At 49.0% G+C, this 21,097-nt stretch overlaps 1 protein-coding gene across 2 annotated transcripts in view; it reads right to left on the bottom strand.

Annotated features, from left to right (window-relative positions):
- The window catches only part of RNF222 (ring finger protein 222), a 15,357-nt gene extending 10,235 nt beyond the window's left edge, over positions 1–5,122 (bottom strand). The window contains exon 1 of one of the 2 annotated variants that reach the window (XM_075579715.1): positions 4,955–5,122. The gene's annotated coding sequence lies outside the window, so the exon portion shown is untranslated. Of the gene's footprint in view, positions 73–4,954 lie in introns of those variants that run through there. The other variant, XM_075579716.1, reaches the window with a different exon arrangement.
- Positions 5,123–21,097: the final 15,975 nt, after the last annotated feature.

Raw genomic sequence — 21,097 nt, 5'->3', positions numbered from 1 at the left:
TGGGTAAACTATATATTTGGTTTTTCCATCAGGTACAAAAACACACATTTTCCCAGTTCCCTGACTGGAGCATCCAACATAAAGCTGACTAACGTGCCAAACGTGGATTTTCTCCATCCAGCCCAGCTACTTACAACCCGGCGCAACTGTGGTTTAAATCAGTACAGATTTGAAAGGTTCAGCCCGCCATCTTGAATCAAAATGGCGTCCAATTGTATCCAAACAGACAAAATCAGCTTCTTGATCTCAGGATCCATCGTGCAAAATGTGGTTACGATATCTTAAGAGGCGTCCAAACGCAGATCGCGCAGACAGACAGACAGAGCGCACAGACAGACAGAGCGCGCAGACAGACAGACAGAGCGCGCAGACAGACAGAGCGCACAGACAGACAGAGCGCACAGACAGACAGAGCGCACAGACAGACAGAGCGCACAGACAGACAAAACGCACAGACAGACAGACAGAGCGTGCAGACAGACAGAGCGCACAGACAGACAGAGCGCGCAGACAGAGCGCACAGACAGACAGACAGAGCGCACAGACAGACAGAGCGCACAGACAGACAGAGCGCACAGACAGACAAAGCGCACAGACAGACAGACAGAGCGCGCAGACAGACAGAGCGCACAGGCAGACAGAGCGCACAGACAGAGCGCACAGACAGACAGAGCGCGCAGACAGACAGCTTTCCACAATATATAGTAGATGTGTGTGGGCATGTAGTATGCAAACGTCGCTGTTGTGTAAGAAAGCAGCGCAGTCGGAACTGAAAAGGTTAAGATGGTCTCGGATTTGACCTGGGCCGGGAAACCAATAAACTTATATATAAACTTTATTGCAATTGGATGAATATCTGGAATTTCTGAAAACTCCCAAGCTCTGAAAAATCCTGCTCGTTCCTGTTAACAAGTAATCCTTTATCTGACGCCATATCAACAAACGGCTATTTTCTATTTGGTTACACAGCAGATGGATGGGGAGATTGGGCGTGTTGTGAAATGCGTTGGGAGATAACAGCGGTTACATAAGGTTGAACTGGAGATATTTAGGTTCAGTGGATTCACACGGAGTCTTCGTTCTGTTTTATTGGCTTCAGAGTGTCGCTGCGTGCCATACATGTTCTTAAGGCCTCGGCCAAGCTTCCCGCTGGCGTGCTGAGGTGCGCTGAGGCTCAGGGAAAGCGGGTGCTTTCCCTGGCCTTGCGGGTGCTTTCCCTGCGCGCCGTCAGGGGGCGGGCCGGTGACGTCACGGAGCTGGTTCGCCCTCATTGGGCGAACCGCTCACGTGACCGGCCCTGCGTTTCAGCAAGCGGGGAAAGTTTACATTTCCCTAAGACCTGCGCTTCCGCGCGCTTGCGAATCCTTTTGCTGTGCCGCTCGTCGGAAAGTCTCCGCCAGGGTCCCTTGCAGTTTACTCTATGATTTTCTGTGCCGTGTCTATACAGTATGTGCATTATATTGCGCCATTGTCACTGGTATATCGGTAAACAAACCCAGGGGAAGCCGGTGATCCGGCAACTTCCGCTGCTCCATTTTGTAGCGCTGCAATCTTGAAATACCTCAGAGCAGATAACTTCTAACGCATTGTCCGGGCGCCAGCGACATTTCAACAGGTAATGGACCCGCTGTGGCAAAGGCGCCAAATCACCGGAGTCTTAGTGATATATCTGGAGGAGTGTGTTTGAACTTTGTCTTTTGGTTAAGGAACCCTATAATTATATGGTGAAATTTTGCGGAACCCCAACACTTTCTAATAGCGCGTCTGAGATCAGATGCATTGTAAGGAACCCCAACCCTCTCTAATAGCGCGTCTGAGATCAGATGCATTGTGAGGAACCCCAACCCTCTCTAATAGCGCGTCTGAGATCAGATGCATTGTAAGGAACCCCAACCCTCTCTAATAGCGCGTCTGAGTTCAGATGCATTGTGAGGAACCCCAACCCTCTCTAATAGCGCGTCTGAGATCAGATGCATTGTGAGGAACCCCAACCCTCTCTAATAGCGCGTCTGAGATCAGATGCATTGTGAGGATCCCCAATCCTCTCTAATAGCGCGTCTGAGATCAGATGCATTGTAAGGAACCCCAACCTTCTCTAATACCGTGTCTGAGATCAGATGCATTGTAAGGAACCCCAACCCTCTCTAATAGCGCGTCTGAGATCAGATGCATTGTAAGGAACCCCAACCCTCTCTAATAGCGCGTCTGAGATCAGATGCATTGTGAGGAACCCCAATCCTCTCTAATAGCGCGTCTGAGATCAGATGCATTGTAAGGAACCCCAACCTTCTCTAATACCGTGTCTGAGATCAGATGCATTGTAAGGAACCCCAACCCTCTCTAATAGCGCGTCTGAGATCAGATGCATTGTAAGGAACCCCAACCCTCTCTAATAGCGCGTCTGAGATCAGATGCATTGTGAGGAACCCCAACCCTCTCTAATAGCGCGTCTGAGATCAGATGCATTGTGAGGAACCCCAACCCTCTCTAATAGCGCGTCTGAGATCAGATGCATTGTAAGGAACCCCAACCTTCTCTAATACCGTGTCTGAGATCAGATGCATTGTAAGGAACCCCAACCCTCTCTAATAGCGCGTCTGAGATCAGATGCATTGTAAGGAACCCCAACCCTCTCTAATAGCGCGTCTGAGATCAGATGCATTGTGAGGAACCCCAACCCTCTCTAATAGCGCGTCTGAGATCAGATGCATTGTGAGGAACCCCAACCCTCTCTAATAGCGCGTCTGAGATCAGATGCATTGGGAGGAACCCCGACCCTCTCTAATAGCGCGTCTGAGATCAGATGCATTGTAAGGAACCCCAACCCTCTCTAATAGCGCGTCTGAGATCAGATGCATTGTAAGGAACCCCAACCCTCTCTAATAGCACGTCTGAGATCAGATACATTGTAAGGAACTCCAACCCTCTCTAATAGCGCGTCTGAGATCAGATGCATTGTAAATTCTTCTGTATTTGGTACTATTTTCAAATGACCTGAAAACTGCAGGGAACCCTTTAGCGACGCCCGGGGAACCCCTGTTGTATCTTAATAGGGTTTCCATAGCTGGGTTACTATTACATATTAGACCATAATTACTAGATGGTAAACTAACTCCTGTGATGTAGCGGTGAAGGGGTAACAAGGAGAAGAGAATTCCTAGAAGTGATAAAAATATCCGGTGAGTCCGTTACTTCAGCCGTGTGGGGACGGAGAGTCAGGGACATGTTTACTAAACACCGTTTTGGCTCCAACGTCCCAGCCACGAAACCCATTAGCTATGTTTAGAAATAGGTTGTGTAAACTCAGTGGGAAGTCAGCGGTTTGAAGAAAGGTCGTGCAAGGTCGGGGGAAGATCTCAAAGTCAGTGCTAAGCGGCTATCTCGGAGGTCCCTGATGTTCCATATAGAGTGTCACCTATGGATTGGAGACGAGACTGCAATGCATTACATACAGTATAGGCTTGTATATGAATTCCTGCAGCTGTATATATTATTTGTAGGATAGAAGGTATAGAACAAGGTCGGTAATAATAGGATTAATTTATATTTGCAATACAGTTTCTTGTTACCTACTGCCCGACGAGACCTGTACCCAACGCGTTCTGCGTACTATTAGCACATGCAAGAATTTCTAGCACAAACATATAAGGATTTATTTTAATGGTAAGTTTCAAGTTCATCTGTACCAGCGGCGGCCAACTCCAGTCCTCAAGGGCCACCAACAGGTCAGGTTTTCAGGATGTCTCTGCTTTTTCTTTTTTTCAACTCGTAATGCCATGTTTAATGAGTGTTATATACAGAGCCTCCTTTGATTTCTATAGCAGGTTTTATCCCACCTACCCAGAAGTGGAAGATATTTGCAACACTTTGCTGTTTGTGATCATTTGTTGCCAATTTTCCCAGCAGTTTGAGCTGCAAACTGTAACAATAGATAATGTGACCGTAGTGATATAAGGATACATTGTAGCTGCTGAGTTACACTGGCTGAAGGATTGATCGAAACTGAAAGGCGGCCATTTAGTGAACCCCGGGAAGCAGGCAGCTTAAGTAATTAGTTTTCAATAACAGTAATCAAAGGCTTGTGGGCTGCGGAAGTCGGTACGTCCCATTTTACCGTGTGCGTCTCATAGCTCTCTCTCCGAACTCCTCCCCGCGACACTCTTCCGATCGCAAAGCAGAAGCAAACCTGGCAAAACGGGAACCAAGAACCCCGGTACCCTTACTGGCATCTATTCACCCCAAAGTGGCCCCGATACTTCTTCACCCACAGACAATTTACAGGATAATAGCAGAGCGATAACGCGGAGACAAACGTAAACACAGAGGCAAAGGAACCCTACACCAAAGAGCTTACAATCTAATTGCTGTTACTCTCATAAAGCAGAAACCCGGACTTTGTGGTCATCTCTATCATGGACTGGCCAACTCCAGTCCTCAAAGGCGACCAACTGGTCAGGTATTCAGGATATCCCTGCTTCAGCGCTGGTGGCTCAATCAGTCCCCTGCTTCAGCGCCAGTGGCTCAATCAGCCTCTGCTTCAGAACAGGTGGCTAAGTCAGTCCCTGCTTCAGCGCTGGTGGCTCAATCAGTCCCCTGCTTCAGCGCCAGTGGCTCAATCAGTCTCTGCTTCAGAACAGGTGGCTAAGTCAGTCCCTGCTTCAGCGCTGGTGGCTCAATCCGTCTTTGCTTCAGCACAGATGGCTAAATCAGTCCCTGCTTCAGCACAGGTGGCTCAATCAGTGGCTCATCGACTGAACCACTGATTGAGCCCCCTGTGCTGAAGCCGAGATATCCTGAAAGCCTGACCTAACCAGAAGTCCGAGAGAAAGAACCCCAATACCGTGCTGAAGCAGGGAATATCCCGAAAACCTTGATGACCGAAGTTGTCCACCCCTGATCTACATCCATATTGTTGACGCGTTGCGGGCGCCTCTGGCCACGAAATTGTACTTACCTGTAAAAGGCACGGGTGTGGGTCCTGCAGGGATCTTTACTAGTTCCGGGGGCCCCCGGCTCTTCGGGCATTGTCCCACGGGGGGATGTCTCGAACGAGCGGCAGTGACCAGAACTTCGAGCCGTGTGTGCAGTCTCTCGGCAGACGCGGCGGCAGCGCTCGCAGGCTCCCAGAACCCGTCGCACAGGTTTGCTGTGACCGGGCTCAGAAATTCCACGGACCCCGCCTGTAATTTGGGAGACGGGCGACGTGTGAGCGAAAGGGAGAGACTAGAATAAGCAGAGAAGAAAAGCAGCCGAACTAGTGACTAAATGTTAAAGATTGGGGTGCCCGGGACAAGCCCCCATACCGGCGGATCAAAATATTACAGAGTAAAAAGGGACATGTGACGGGATTTTAAGCAGCAATCCAGGATGCAGGGCTGTGTGTGTTTGTTGTTGTTATAGGATTGAAGCAGGGGGTCTATTGAGCTGAACCCCCTTCATTTCAGCTCTGGGGACCCCCTGCTTCCTGAGATACTTACCTCCATAGGGGGTGCCGGTATCTGCAGCCAGGGAACTTGTGTGCCTAACATAATGGCGGCGTTTAAATGCCCCGGTGTCACGCGAGCCAATAGGAAGCCGTGATGTCATCCCTAGCAGAGGTCTCAAGCTCAGTCCTCAAGGGCCACTAACACGCCAGCTTTTATGGGTATCCCTGCTTCAGCACAGTCTTCGACTGAGCCACTGAGTGAGCCACCTGTGCTGAAGCAGGGATATCCATAAAAGCTGGTGACCCTTGAGGACGGATTTTGAGACCCCTGCCTTACAGTTTAATATTGGAACGCATGCCCTGGGCATTTAAACGTCACAGTGATAGCGGCGCCCCCTACGGAGGTGAGTATCTCCGGAAGCAGGGGGTCCCCGGAGCAGAAATTAATGGGGGTTCAGCTCCGGAAACCTGGATTGCCGCTTCCGGGCTCTCTTAACATCTTACGTACAAGATTGGAGCTCACTTTTAGGATTTTCCTGGAAGTTGACATCTGGGAATCCCATAAGTTAGGTTACCTCAGACCCCCCCCAAAGAAATTGGGTGCATCCCGCCCCATCCCATATTTGGCAAGACCTAGTGCCGTCTCTCAGCCCTTACCACGCTCCTTACCTAGACATAACCGCTAATTACCCCTCCCGTGATCCCTCCGTGTGGGGATCGGACGCCTCAGCGTGTCCAGCGCAGTTTGTTTGAGGCGCAGCTGCGGTGAAGTTCTGCCTCGTTCCTACTGACTCGTTTGGGGTCGCCACGTGTAGAACTTAACCCCCCGCCGGGGTTGCCGGCTTATGGTATCCTTGGGCTATTGGTGGCTTTAGTGGTGTGTAACATGTATTGTGTCTCTTTGTATAGATTACTGTAACCGCGGGACGTTCGGCCACCGGCTGCTTTGCCAGCAAGTTAATGTAAGGGTTAATTTAGCGGTTAGGGTAGGGGGTTAAGGGTAGGGGGTTAGAGTAAAGGGTTAAGCTTTTTAGGGTAGGGCGTCACGTTACTATTAGGGGTTAAGATTACGGGTTTTTAGGGTAACGTTAGTGATTTACCGTGGCGGCAAAGTGGCCGGCGGAGAGATGTCCCCGCGGCGAGGTGAGTAACGGCCAAACACCGGCGGAGATTTGGTGACCGCCCTAAAGGGGGTCAGATCAGGAAACATTTTATTGTAATATCGCTTTAGATACATTTACAGATGTAACTATTATATTTCAACATTATGCCCGCACTTATATCATCTGCACCACATATATCTATATTAAGTAACAAGTGAGTTTCAGGGTGAGAGTACTGCCTGCGCAAGTGCATGAAATCAGCAGGAGGAGAGAGTCCAAGGACCTCAACACAGCCCCGCGGGGGGCGCCCGTGGGAGATCCCTGTCCCACGAACACTTCCACGTATTCTCGTCTCCCCCCAATTCTTAGATTGATTTCCTTCCTATACTGCTCCCACCTATGTCTGCAGCTGCTTGCCTGGTACTGTATACACGTTTAGGTTACGTTGTATCACATAACGTATTCTACTATGGATATGAAAATATAATTATTGCCGTACACAACCAGTGTTGTAGGGAATGACTGTGTGTGTCTGCAATGTCTTCAGTTACTCAGCTGTTCTTATTCTTTATCCTATATTATATATATATTAATTCCAGCCCGTGTCTCCCCACTGCTGGATGAAGCCTCCCCAATGATCTCCCAGGTCCTGCGGTTACAGCCTCTCTTCTCCACGTCTCTCCCCCACATCCCCTCATCCCATCCTCTCCAGCCCGTGTCTCCCCACTGCTGGATGAAGCCTCCCCAATGATCTCCCAGGTCCTGCGGTTACAGCCTCTCTTCTCCACGTCGCTCCCACACATTCCCTCATCCCATCCTCTCCAGCCCGTGTCTCCCCGATGCTGGATGAAGCCTCCCCAGTGATCCCCCAGGTCCTGCGGTTACAGCCTCTCTTCTCCACGTCGCACCCACACATTCCCTCATCCCATCCTCTCCAGCCCACGTCTCCCTGCTGCTGGATGAAGCCTCCCCAATGATCTCCCAGGTCCTGCGGTTACAGCCTCTCTTCTCCACGTCTCTCCCCCACACTCCCTCATCCCATCCTCTCCAGCCCGTGTCTCCCCGCTGCTGGATGAAGCCTCCCCAGTGATACCCCAGGTCCTGCGGTTACAGCCTCTCTTCTCCACGTCGCTCCAACACATTTTTTGTTTTCATCCTTCCATCTTACTTTCGGTTGTCGTCTCTTGATGTGCTTTGAACGCCAGTCAAGTGTGTGTGTGTGTGTGTGTGTGTGTGTGTGTATAGGAGTCCATGTCAAAATGGATTTGAAGCAAAAGGTAGCACTGTGTGCTCATTTGCATGCCATTTCCCAGAATCCCTTGCTGCAGTGGAAGCACTGTATGCTGGGTGATAATGGTGAAAGGCAGGGTTGCAGACCTGTCCAAGACATGTAAATGAGCTCATAGTAATAGTTCCAATATACAGTATATATATTTTATTTTTATATATATAATTCCTCCTTATGGCGCTAAATTGTAAGCTGACACAGATGGGAGACTTGTGGAATACACCTTGATACACGGACACCAAGAGACGAAAGATTAAAATGACCCTTTGTATAATTACACTCAGTTCTGGATAACATGCCCCCTATCGGTTAAAGCAGGCTGTTGTGTACTATGTGTGACCACAGGGTGGCACTGTCGCACATTAAATAGCACATGTACCCAAGCCTTGTATAGTCAGTCAGTTATTTTGTATTTATTTCTTTTGAGCACAAACTTTGGTAAATACTTCCCTGTGAAATGCTCATAGGTTGTGTGTTAAAGGTCCCTCTGTACTGAAGCAGAGCCTCCTACATTTGGCACATCATAACATGGCTATATGCAAAGATCATATTATTCATACAAAATGTGTATTTATGGATTTATGTGTAAATACTTATACACACACAATAGAAGGGGTGTTATCCCCCCCCCCCCACACACACACACAATAAATTGGGTGTTATTCCCCCCCAACTAGCTGATCATTAACAAATACATCATCAATCTCCCAGCTGCTTTAATTAGCTGCCACTTCAGCCTCCGGCAGTGATAGGTACAGCAGGGACCGCTGAATGTAATAGGTACAGGACATGAAACTCAGGTACAGGTGGAGGGTGTGCTGAAGGGGTTAAAGAAAGCCCAGGCTGCTTCACTTAACTGTGTTAAAAGAGCAATCCCCCCCACTGGCTGGGAACCGGGGCGGTCCACCATGAGCTAAATCCCCCATCATCAGCTCCGGGACCCCCGCTGCCCGGGAAACTTACCGGTGAAGTTATTACTTCCTGGTTATGGAAGGGGATTTAAATAGCCGTCCAATAGGAAGCCAAAAGCGATGATGTCGCAGCTTCCTATTGGGCTGAGATTTGGCAGCCATTTTGTTTCCCCTGAGAGTGATTTAGGGCCGGGACTCCCTGGTATTTGGCTTTGGGGGACCCTGGCGCATTTCCCATTCTTTAAAAAATTGACGGGGGCGGGGGGGAGGGGGCTGGGGGGAGGTTATGTAAAAACAAAAAGTAACCTGTGCATTTTCTGCTCATTTTGAAGCACACATTAAACGTAGACATGTCACGCCCCAGGAGATACGTCTCACTGCTTGAACCTCTCGAGTCTGTCGCGAGACACTCCACACGAATTGCAAATAAGCACTGAGCACAATGGAAATGTCGGGTGCATTGTGCGGAGGGAGGCGCAGACTTTTAAGCAGCGTAATTGCAGGCCTCCAAACAGCAGTTATTATCTCTTTTTGAAAGACAACGCAGACACCACAGAAGTCTCTGGTTAATATGCAATTCCAGAGTATTAACCCGCCATTGAATGCGCCAGGCTCACGTTAATCTGTTCTCCAAGTCGGTGGGGAGCGCAGATATGTGAATAAAGATATAAAAACACAAAAAAAACACTAAATATGTCTAATGAATATGGATTGCGTACTCATAATCTATCGGTTCTTTTCAGGCATTTTCAAATGTCCAATAATGGTAATACAGCCAGGACTTCGTGATATGTGAAGAGCTTTAAGAATGTGAAAACAAGACGCCCCAATAGCGTAGACTGATATAAAATGTATCAGGGTGATAAGTAAAGCATGTACGTTCTCACATGGTGTAAAACAATAACAGGAACATCAATGGCTGTCCTGACCGGAATAGGCGCCGTCTGTGGTATCCTGCCTGCAGCGTTCACCTTCCGCCAGCGTCCACAGGTGTTCTTGCGTCTCTCCTCTCGGCAACCTTGCAGCTAGCTGGCCTCCACACCTCTCGGCTTGGATACCCGGAAGTTGATTCCAGGAAGCAGCAGAGCCGTGATCCTCCATCTCTCACAGTCCGCGGTTTGCAATTTCAGGCGCTCGACGCGTTTCACTGGATCGCCCAGTTTCTTCAGGAGACTCCCAGAATCGACACCCGGGTATCCGAGCCGAGAGGTGCGGAGGCCAGCTAGCTGCAAGGTTGCCGAGGGGAGAGACGCAGAAACGAATAAATTAAATTATCCATTTATCGATTTCAGTATTTTGGGGTTTCTCAGAATTCCCGAGCGACTTTCAGCTAGTAATATAATTATAAAAATATGAATATAAATAAAAAAACAAAACAACATTTGCTATCTAAGTGCGTTTTGCACCAATTTGGCGCTGCATACATGAAGTTATACAGACATACATTAGATTGTAAGCTCTTCAGAGCAGGGACTCCTTTTCCTAGTGTTACTTTCATGTCTGAAGCACTTATTCCCATTACGTGTTATATTATGATGTCACGTATATTAGCGCTGTGACGCGCTATGCACCTGGATGGCGCTACATAAATACATGCTCCCTACACGAAGAAGCGCTGTGAATATATATATATATAATCAAAAAATAAATAGATGATACCGTTCTGTGGCTAACGAAATGCTTTTATTTGTGCGAGCTTTCGAGATACACTGATCTCTTCTTCCGGCGGTGTTACAATGAATGAAGCAAGGATAACTTAAAAACAGTGTCTCTTGGAATGTTATCTGTACTGGTCCTTCCCCCGGTGTGGATGTGTTTTATGGCTAGAGGTGTCAAAAGGTAACTGGAAGCAAGTGAAGAAAGAGTGTGTATGTGTATCAGTGTGAATAAAAAAATGAATGGAGAGCCCACAGTATATACAGTGCTTTACACAAGGTGTGTGTGGAGTGAGAGGGATATAAATGGTGTGGGTGGGTGTGGAAATGTGAGAGTTTGTAGCACAACTAAAAGTGTGTGTGGATACTATGTGGTCCCTATTGGTGTATATGGATGGAGAAATAAGGAGTACTGTATTAGTATGTGTGAGAGACAGCTGTGTGTGCATACATATAGCACAGTATGTACAGACATGGCCTTTAGCGCTCATGGGAAGAGAGTTCGCTACTGTCAGTAATGACTCATAAAATTTCGATCTCTGTTTAGGCCACTGCTAAGTGTCCCGAACAGTTGCATAAATTTGTATTCATGCAACCGTCTCTCTTTCGGTGTTTTAAGATTACCTTTGAGTATGGCAACCCTCAGATCGTTACATATACATACACACACACACACACATACACATGGCTTTAACTCCGACACCCCAATCATGACATGCCATCACAGAAGCCGCTCGGGAAGTACTGTACATACAGGACTTCACTCTGAATTCGCACGCGGATTGAATCTGACACCAGATCTTTTGTTAAACGCATTTTTTTGCCATTCAGAGGATGTTTTGTTTCCGTGGAAACACTAACGCACGAGCTACTGCTAATCAGGCAGCTGGCGTGATGTTACTGGTGATATTCATGTCTTTCACTGAGCGCTGATAGTTTATACAGCGCTGTGTCTAGTACAACAATGCAGCCTTAATTGACCAAAGAGCTTACAATCTAATTTAGGAGACGAAGAGAAGTGCCTGAATTAGTGTTGTTATTATTATAGTTAATCAGAATGTTGATTCATTCTCAATGAAGTAAATTGAAGTTTTTGCGTACTAGTGCCCTGATCGGCACTATTGCGTTTTAATGAATAACCCCTGTTACTGTCAGTGGCCTAAATATGTATACAGCTCAACCCCCTTATAACGCTGCGCTTGGGGTCCAAAGAATCACATTGCGCTATAAGCGGATCGCGTTAGAAATAATGTACAGTTGTATGCGTTGCACAATAAAGTATTTAAGACGCCAATAATCGTGTTGTAAAGTATTCATACATACAAAAACCTGGGAGCCGCGCTCGCACCGCGCTATAAGCGGATTCGCGTAGTAGCGGATCGCGCTGTAACGGATCGCGCTGTAACGGATCGCGCTATAAGCGGATTCGCGTAGTAGCGGATCGCGCTGTAACGGATCGCGCTGTAACGGATCGCGCTGTAACGGACCGCACTGTAACGGATCGCGCTGTAACGGATCGCGCTGTAACGGATCGCGCTGTAACGGATCGCGCTGTAACGGACCGCGCTGTAACGGATCGCGCTGTAACGGGTCGCGCTGTAACGGGTCGCGCTGTAACGGATCGCGCTGTAACGGATCGCGCTGTAACGGGGTTGAGCTGTAACGGATCGCGCTGTAACGGATCGCGCTGTAACGGATCGCGCTGTAACGGATCGCGCTGTAACGGGTCGCGCTGTAACGGATCGCGCTGTAGCGGATCGCGCTGTAACGGATCGCGCTGTAACGGATCGCGCTATAACGGGGTTGAGCTGTGTTTATTTCGTCCGCTGCCTTTGTTCAGTTGTTCATAGGAGATTTGTTGGCCATTTTATTGCGTTATCTGCACTAATTACCGACACATTGCTCTCTCCCGAGAAATGCTTCTTACAAATCCTATCACCGCGTTTCATTATCCATCGCCGGGAAACGTATTTGGAATTTAAACGGGTCATTAATCATTTTTATTGTCTTTCTGGTTGAATAGCAACTAAAAACCCCACTTATGGGCACTTTCACACGTCTCAGACAGGTCTGCCCTTCCCCATTATCTCTTCGCATACAGTGCTTCCAATGCAGCCAGGGATTCTGGGTAATGCCAGGCAAATGAGCACTCCGCAGTTTGAACGCACTTCTGGTAAATATAACTTACATTTTTTGGCTCTGAAACATTCCTACCTTCACCGCATATTAAATTGGCGCCTTTGTTACCCGCGCCTTGATTACCGGGAGGTATATTTCACGCGACGCTGTATTTTTACCGACGTACTTCTCTATAAAGCAGGGGACGCCAAGATATCGCGTATCTAGAGACATCCATCTGGCTTTTAAGAAACTTCTGGGGTTCAAAACTCGACGAGAACCGAGACGTACACGTACATTTAATGGTCGTGTTGTCTGGGAGAGGCGTTACATGGCTGAGTGCTTTCACGTCTTCGTTGCAATTCCGCTTCCCCTTTCTCGGTGGGACCAGCTCTTTTCCACTGACGGGGCGACCAGCCCGCTGCCCTATTTCAGCAAACCCCCCAGACGCACACAGGGCTGTCTCGGCTGAATGGGACTATTGTGTCGCACACTGTTGTTTAGACTGCCTGGGAACCGAATTTGGAATAGTCTGTTCTCCCAGTGGCCCCCGACGCTCCCCTGCTCAGCTGTGGGAAGAGATTGGTCACGGCCCTGGCAGATAAACCTTTTATCCCGGAGAGATGGTTCTCCAGCGCGCAGGCTTCTCTGTCGGACTCCGCTCCCGCTTCTACCTAAATGATGCTAATTGTTATCGTTCTTCATACTGCAAATCAGGGGTCTCAAACTCAGTCCTCAAGGGCCACCAACAGACAGCTTTTATTGATATCCCTGCTTCAGCACAGGTGGCTCAGTCAAAGACTGTGCCGCCTGTGTTGAAGCGGGGATATCCATAAAACCTGGTCTGTTAGTGGCCCTTGAAGACAGAGTTTAAGACCCCTGCAGATAAATACACAGGGGTTCAACGTATCCAATTTCATCTCGGGTTCCCCGGCGCATTTCGCAGCTTCCTCGTGAAACAAGTCCCAGAACCAGGCCCAGCTTTTTCTTCCCTGATTGTGTTAAAAATAAAAAAGCCCCCATGTCTACAATAAACTATTTAACCCCGAATACCTTCAGGGGCAGGGAAGGGGGGGGGGGGGGTTGTACGAACAGATCCTATTATTAGGCTTTATAAATATATTTCTGGCTATCCTCATTATTCGCAGTCCCAGCGCGTTTCGTAGCTCTTCCAAATATTTGATTTCTAAGCCTTGGGTTAACTCTTTAATGGCCAACTCCAGTCCACAAGGGCCACCGACAGGTCAGGTTTTCAGGATGTCCCTGCTTCAGCGCAGGTGGCTTAATCAGTCCCTGCTTCAGCACAGATGGCCTAATCAGTACCTGCTTCAGCACAGGTGGCTCAATCTTTGATTGAGCCACCTGTGCTGAAGCAGGGGTATCCTTAAATCCTGAACTGTCGGTGGCCCTTGAGGAGTGGAGTTGGCTCTTATTCTATATGCTCCAAACCCTACTTCCCCCGTACTGGCAAAGACTCCATGGGGTTTAAATGGAGCGGAGGTCTGGCCTGGTCCATCAAATAAATATTGTAGCCAAGTGGCCCTCACGAGCTACCGATGTGTCGGAGGCACATGGAGACAAGGGGGCAGGTTTACTAACTGGTGCTACGCTTTGCTGCGCCTTCCAAGTGATTAAGCCACCGGGAAGGCGAAGGCTTGGTGACTTTCTGGGGATCAGTCACTGTCTCTTCTTCATCCAGTGACCCCCATGACCTCACGTACACCGTGTGGTGTGGAGAACACGGGGGTCTCCTCCCAGATTCGGGCTTGCTTCATTTGCGGCACAGAGAATTCAGCCGGCAACACCCCCGGTGAATCTCGTGGCTCCCCAGTTCCCATCGATCTGAGCCCTCCCCCACACAGAAGGCTCCCTGTGGAATATTCCCCGCCTGCCGCCCCTCCAGGCTGCAGCAGAATACATTAAGGATCTCGCTCCTGCCCGGCCGAACACGCCGGGAAGCCCCTTTCAGTGGAGGAATTTGCATCTGTTGCCACTTGTTCTTCTGACTGTGTGTTCTTTTGTGTCTTGGTAAATTGTCTGTGTTGATGCCACATGGGAGCAGGGGAACGGTATCTGAATAATAGGCATTTCTCGGGCATAGTGGGGTTTTGAGACGTAAGGTTGCCAGGTGTCCAGTATTGAACCGGACTGTCCTGTATTTGGACACTCTGTCCAGTAAAAGATTAGAGGTAATAGTGGACGTGTATGTGTATACCTGTATTATCTCCCTGGGCGTGTATGTGTATACCTGTATTATCTCCCTGGGCGTGTATGTGTATACCGGTATTTTTCTCTGGGCGTGTATGTGTATACCGGTATTACCTCTCTGGGCGTGTATGTGTATACCGGTATTATCTCCCTGGGCGTGTATGTGTATACCGGTATTACCTCTCTGGGCGTGTATGTGTATACCGGTATTACCTCTCTGGGCGTGTATGCGTATACCGGTATTACCTCTCTGGGCGTGTGTGTGTATACCGGTATTACCTATCTGGGCGTGTGTGTATACCGGTATTACCTCTCTGGGCGTGTATCTGTATACCGGTATTACCTCTCTGGGCGTGTACGTGTATACCGGTATTACCTCTCTGGGCGTGTACGTGTATACCGGTATTACCTCTCTGGGTGTGTACGTGTATACCGGTATTACCTTTCTGGGCGTGTACGTGTATACCGGTATTACCTCTCTGGGCGTGTACGTGTATACCGGTATTACCTCTCTGGGCGTGTACGTGTATACCGGTATTACCTCTTTGGGCGTGTATGTGTATACCGGTATTACCTCTCTGGGCGTGTATGTGTATACCGGTATTACCTCTCTGGGCGTGTGTGTGTATACCGGTATTCCCTCTCTGGGCGTGTATGTGTATACCGGTATTACCTCTCTGGGCGTGTATGTGTATACCGGTATTACCTCTCTGGGCGTGTATGTGTATACCGGTATTCCCTCTCTGGGCGTGTATGCGTATACCGGTATTACCTCTCTGGGCGTGTATGCGTATACCGGTATTACCTCTCTGGGCGTGTATGCGTATACCGGTATTACCTCTCTGGGCGTGTATGCGTATACCGGTATTACCTCTCTGGGCGTGTATGTGTATACCGGTATTATCTCTCTGGGTGTGTATGTGTATACCGGTATTACCTCTCTGGGCGTGTATGTGTATACCGGCATTACGTCTCTGGGCGTGTATGTGTATACCGGTATTACCTCTCTGGGCGTGTAAGTGTATACCGGTATTACCTCTCTGGGCGTGTACGTCTATACCGGTATTACCTCTCTGGGCGTGTACGTGTATACCGGTATTACCTCTCTGGGCGTGTACGTGTATACCGGTATTACCTCTCTGGGCGTGTACGTGTATACCAGTATTACCTCTCTGGGCGTGTACGTGTATACCGGTATTACCTCTCTGGGCGTGTACGTGTATACCGGTATTACCTCTCTGGGCGTGTATGTGTATACCGGTATTACCTCTCTGGGCGTGTATGTGTATACCGGTATTACCTCTCTGGGCGTGTATGTGTATACCGGTATTACCTCTCTGGGCGTGTATGTGTATACCGGTATTACCTCTCTGGGCGTGTATGTGTATACCGGTATTACCTCTCTGGGCGTGTATGTGTATACCGGTATTACTTCTCTGGGCGTGTATGTGTATACCGGTATTACCTCTCTGGGCGTGTACGTGTATACCGGTATTACCTCTCTGGGCATGTACGTGTATACCGGTATTACCTCTCTGGGCGTGTATGTGTATATCGGTATTACCTCTCTGGGCGTGTATGTGTATACCGGTATTCCCTCTCTGGGCGTGTATGTGTATACCGGTATTACCTCTCTGTGTGTGTGTGTATACCGGTATTACCTCTCTGGGCGTGTACGTGTATACCGGTATTACCTCTCTGGGCATGTACGTGTATAACGGTATTACCTCTCTGGGCGAGTATGTGTATACCGGTATTACCTCTCTGGGCGAGTATGTGTATACCGGTATTACCTCTCTGGGCGTGTACGTGTATACCGGTATTACCTCTCTGGGCGTGTACGTGTATACCGGTATTACCTCTCTGGGCGTGTACGTGTATACCGGTATTACCTCTCTGGGCGTGTACGTGTATACCGGTATTACCTCTCTGGGCGTGTACATGTATACCGGTATAACCTCTCTGGGCGTGTATGTGTATACCGGTATTACCATTCTGGGCGTGTATGTGTATACCGGTATTACCTCTCTGGGCGTGTACGTGTATACCGGTATTACCTCTCTGGGCGTGTATGTGTATACCGGTATTACCTCTCTGGGCGTGTATGTGTATACCGGTATTACCTCTCTGGGCGTGTATATGTATACCGGTATTACCTCTCTGGGCGTGTATGTGGATACCGGTATTACCTCTCTGGGCGGGTATGTGTATTCCGGTATTACCTCTCTGGGCGGGTATGTGTATACCGGTATTACCTCTCTGGGCGGGTATGTGTATTCCGGTATTACCTCTCTGGGCGGGTATGTGTATACCGGTATTACCTCTCTGGGCGTGTATGTGTATACCGGTATTACCTCTCTCAGCGGGTATGTGTATTCCGGTATTACCTCTCTGGGCGGGTATGTGTATACCGGTATTACCTCTCTGGGCGGGTATGTGTACACCGGTATTACCTCTCTGGGTGTGTACGTGTACACCGGTATTACCTCTCTGGGCGTTTTTTGCATTGGGGGTGGGAAGTTTTTTGGTATATATTTTATTCGTGTAATTGTGAGAGGGGAGAGGGAATGAGTGAGCGTTGGGGTAATTGACGGAGGGAGAGGAGAGAGGGGGTGAGTGAGGAAAAGAGGGAGTAAGAGTGAGACGCAGGGGAGAGAAATACATGCGAGGCGGGAGAGTGAGAGGGGGTGAGACGGAGAGGAGAGAAATACATGGGAAGAGAGGGGGCTAGTGAGGTGTGTGAAATGGGGGGCGGCTCGCAAAACCGCCGACACGGGGGGGCTGCTTAAAATGTTTGTCCTGAGCCCCACGATATCTGTTGGCGGCCCTGTGTGTGTGTATTTGTTCTGTTTTGTGTGTGTGTGTGTATTTGTTCTGTTTTGTGTGTGTGTGTGTGTGTATTTGTTCTGTTTTGTGTGTGTGTGTGTGTGTGTGTGTGTATTTGTTCTGGTGTGTGTGTGTGTGTGTGTATTTGTTCTGTTGTGTGTGTGTGTATTTGTTCTGTTTTGTGTGTGTCTACTGTTTTGTGTATGTTTCTCTGGCAGTCCTGTGGGAGTGACGATGAAGGGATGGGGGGTGAGGATGAAGGGAGGGGTGTGAGGATGAAGGGAGGGGGTGAGGATGAAGGGAGGGGGGGGTGAAAGAGGATGAAGGGAGGGGGGTGGTGAGAGGATGGAGGGTGGGGTGATGAGAGAGGATGAAGGCAGGGGGTGAGAAGACGAGGGGGGTGGGAGGGTGAGAGGATGAGAAGGGGTGCAACAATCTTAGAATGTGTGGGCGGAGCAGTAAGATCAGTATTGCTCGCCATGTACAGTGTGACTGCAGGTCAGTTATTTATAAATGATCTGACCATTATGTCATTTGTTCTAAATTTCACTCCAAGCGCGCACCAATTTGCACAAATTTGCACTATTTCATATTCTATTTCCTAAAACAATCCTCGGAAGGGTGCTCCCAACTCCCACCCACCCACTCACTCACTCACTCACTCTCCCTCCCACCCACTCCCTCCCACTCACACCCTCCGACCCACTCCCAAGACCCCTCCCCAGATTTTTTACGAAACAGAATATACATTGGTGCAAATTGGTGAATACTTGGAGTGAAATTTAGAAACAATGGCGTAACAGTCGGGTCATTTGTGACGGGAGCTTTGTGACAGGTTATTAATAATACACCACCAAAGATATAACTGGGTTGAACCGGACGAGACTTAGATATGATAAAATATAATTTATTCCTTGATAAAGGTGAACACACGAGATATACAAATAACAGACAAAATATGGACACTTACTTAAAGGTTAGGACAAGAAAGCCATCAGGATACAGGATGGGCCATTTCTTCCATAATTCAGTTTCAGATGTTGGCATTACAGCAATACATGCAGATCATGAAGCACATGAAGGAACCCATGAAGACACATGAAGACATTTGAGTAAGGGGTGACTCTGACTTAAATACCATGTCAAACTCATCTCTTAAGCCTAGATGCCGAGTTGGCTAGAAAAAATCTCTTTGAAGCAGATTTTAGCTTCCATTGTAAGTGTGAAGTATCACACTTACAAACATTCAGTCCCTTGGTTCCTGCCCCCAGTATAAACAATTAGGGCAGTTACCTTTTTGATCACCGGGCTATGTTAATTCTTGCAGGATGCTCTTTCTGACTATTAGCATAGTAGATGGGGGTCTGCATTTTCAGAACAGAACCAAAATTCCATATACACTGTAAATAACTTCATAACTTCAGTTCAGTTATACTTACTGGCACGCGAGTAATATTAATACATTCCGTCACGCATGACGCTCCCAATGAGACTAAATACTACCGTGTAATACTAAAATTAAGAGAGATATTAATATCTGGCTCTTAGTACTGGCTAAACTTCAGGTGTCTGTAACCGTTAGTTGCGGATCAGTCCCACGAATACACATATGTAGCTTTTAGCACGTTCAGCCGAGGACATCTCATAATATTCTTATATTTAATAAGGTCACTCATTCTGTAGCCCCACTCCTAAATCAGAGGCGTTTGGCCAGTCTACCACATGAGGGGTCTGGCAGGATACTATGGTTTGTAAGTGTGAGTTATAACGCTCACAACCCACTCCAGCTTCCTGCAAACAGGTAGAGTGGCTGAGCCTTTGATCAGGGCTGTTTCCTAAACATTTGGTCGCTCTCCTGACCATTTGCATTCCTTAGTAGGCAGGCATCTTTGAGGGTAACTTAAACAAAGGGCTAGAATCACTATTTTAACATTAACCCCTTCCCTCCCGCATCAACCCTAGTGTATGTGTGAGTGCAAACACCAGGATAACACAATACATTTACACAGGGGAATAAACATTTGGATATTGAAGCAAGGCAAAACACATTACTGGACCTCAGTCCAGTTAACCCCTTGCTTCCCAGGTGAGAGTAGAGGGTGGCCAAATGGGGTGTAACCCCTTTAATCCCGGGCCAAATGCTCTCTATCGTCACATCATTTATAAATAACATTCTTCCCCACGAGCGATTCGCGCGCGTCGCACCTTTCACCATTGTGTCCAGTATTTTTGGACAAGCCGCCTGGCCACCCTACTCAAAGCCTGCAGTGCTTTACTCTGAACGGTCAGCCGCCCTGCCTGCGTCCGCACCGCGGCTCTATGTCTCAGGGCAATGTTACTGTGAAATTGATGCTAGGGGAAGTATTGGCGCGGGTAGCATGACATCTAACCCAACTTACATTGAGACAGAGGAAGCAGGAGAGGGGGAGGGGGTTGTGTTTAGTAGAAGCTAAAGCATTGTGAATACCCCCCCCCCCCCCAAATAGCTTGCCTCACTTCCTTCCTGTCTTCTGCACATGTCCCGTGATTCACTCAGAGGACCGTCAACTCTTCTGAATTTTACACAACGTGCTACTCCCCCTTCTATCCGTAAACCCCTTCACTGCCGAAGGCTGGGGTGACCAACTCCAGTCCTCAAGGGGCACTAACAAGTCAGGTTTTAAGGATACCCCTGCTTCAGCACAGGTGGCTCAATCAATGGCTCAGTCGAGTTGAAGACCGAGCCACTGATTAAGCCACCTGTGCTGAAGCAGGCACTGATTGAGACTTGGTCCCCGCTGGCTGCTGCAGCACCCGCGGGGACAAGAGCCGCCCCTCAATGGGGCCGGGCCCGCTGCGAGGGGTGGCTGCCGCACTGCGCGACGCGTTTTTCAGGCAGACATGAAAATTGTGAGTAGAACTAGCGACGGAGCGCTAGGCCATGCCCCCCGGCGGTTCAGCCAATGAGGGCGAACCTGACGGGTGATGTCATGGCCACTGATTGAGCCACCTGTGCTGAAGCAGGGATATCCCTAATACTTGACCGGCTGGTGACCCTTGAGGACTGGAGTTTTCCACTCTTGGCCTAAGGCCATGTCCTCAGTGTGCGCTGCGGCGTGTGCGCCACACACCACAGCGCAGCCCTGTACGGGGCAGGCCCCAGTGGCTGTGTGCGTGTGGGCGCGCAAAGCGCTGTGATGCGGGCGCTGGCAGGGAATACAAGAATGTTGTCTTCCCGTGCTGCAACGCGATCACGTGGTCGGAGCGCAGATATGCCCCGTCATGGCCCCGCCCCCCGTAGTCTGTTCACGCGCCGCCAGGCGCGCATGCAGCAGGGAGGTCTGGGGACGCAGCCTTCGGCTTGCAGATACGTGGTTAACCACTTGAGTACCACAGCCGTTTGGCGTCCTGGCAAAGTGAGATGACCGTGACGAAAGTGCTGGCCCAAGAAGTCCCGCCCGAGACGCAGAACGAACAGAACTCGTACCGCTCTGCGCCTTGGACCGCCGGGTCCCTGCCTGGAATAGGATACTTTGCGCGTGCAAACACTGCTGCGTATACGCGACACAGGGGGCGAGAAACTG

The sequence above is a fragment of the Ascaphus truei genome, chromosome 22 (assembly GCF_040206685.1).
Source record: "Ascaphus truei isolate aAscTru1 chromosome 22, aAscTru1.hap1, whole genome shotgun sequence".
NCBI classification, from domain to species: Eukaryota; Metazoa; Chordata; class Amphibia; order Anura; family Ascaphidae; genus Ascaphus; species Ascaphus truei.
Note: the sequence above shows the minus strand (reverse complement) of the source record. Positions and strands in the feature narration are given on the sequence as shown.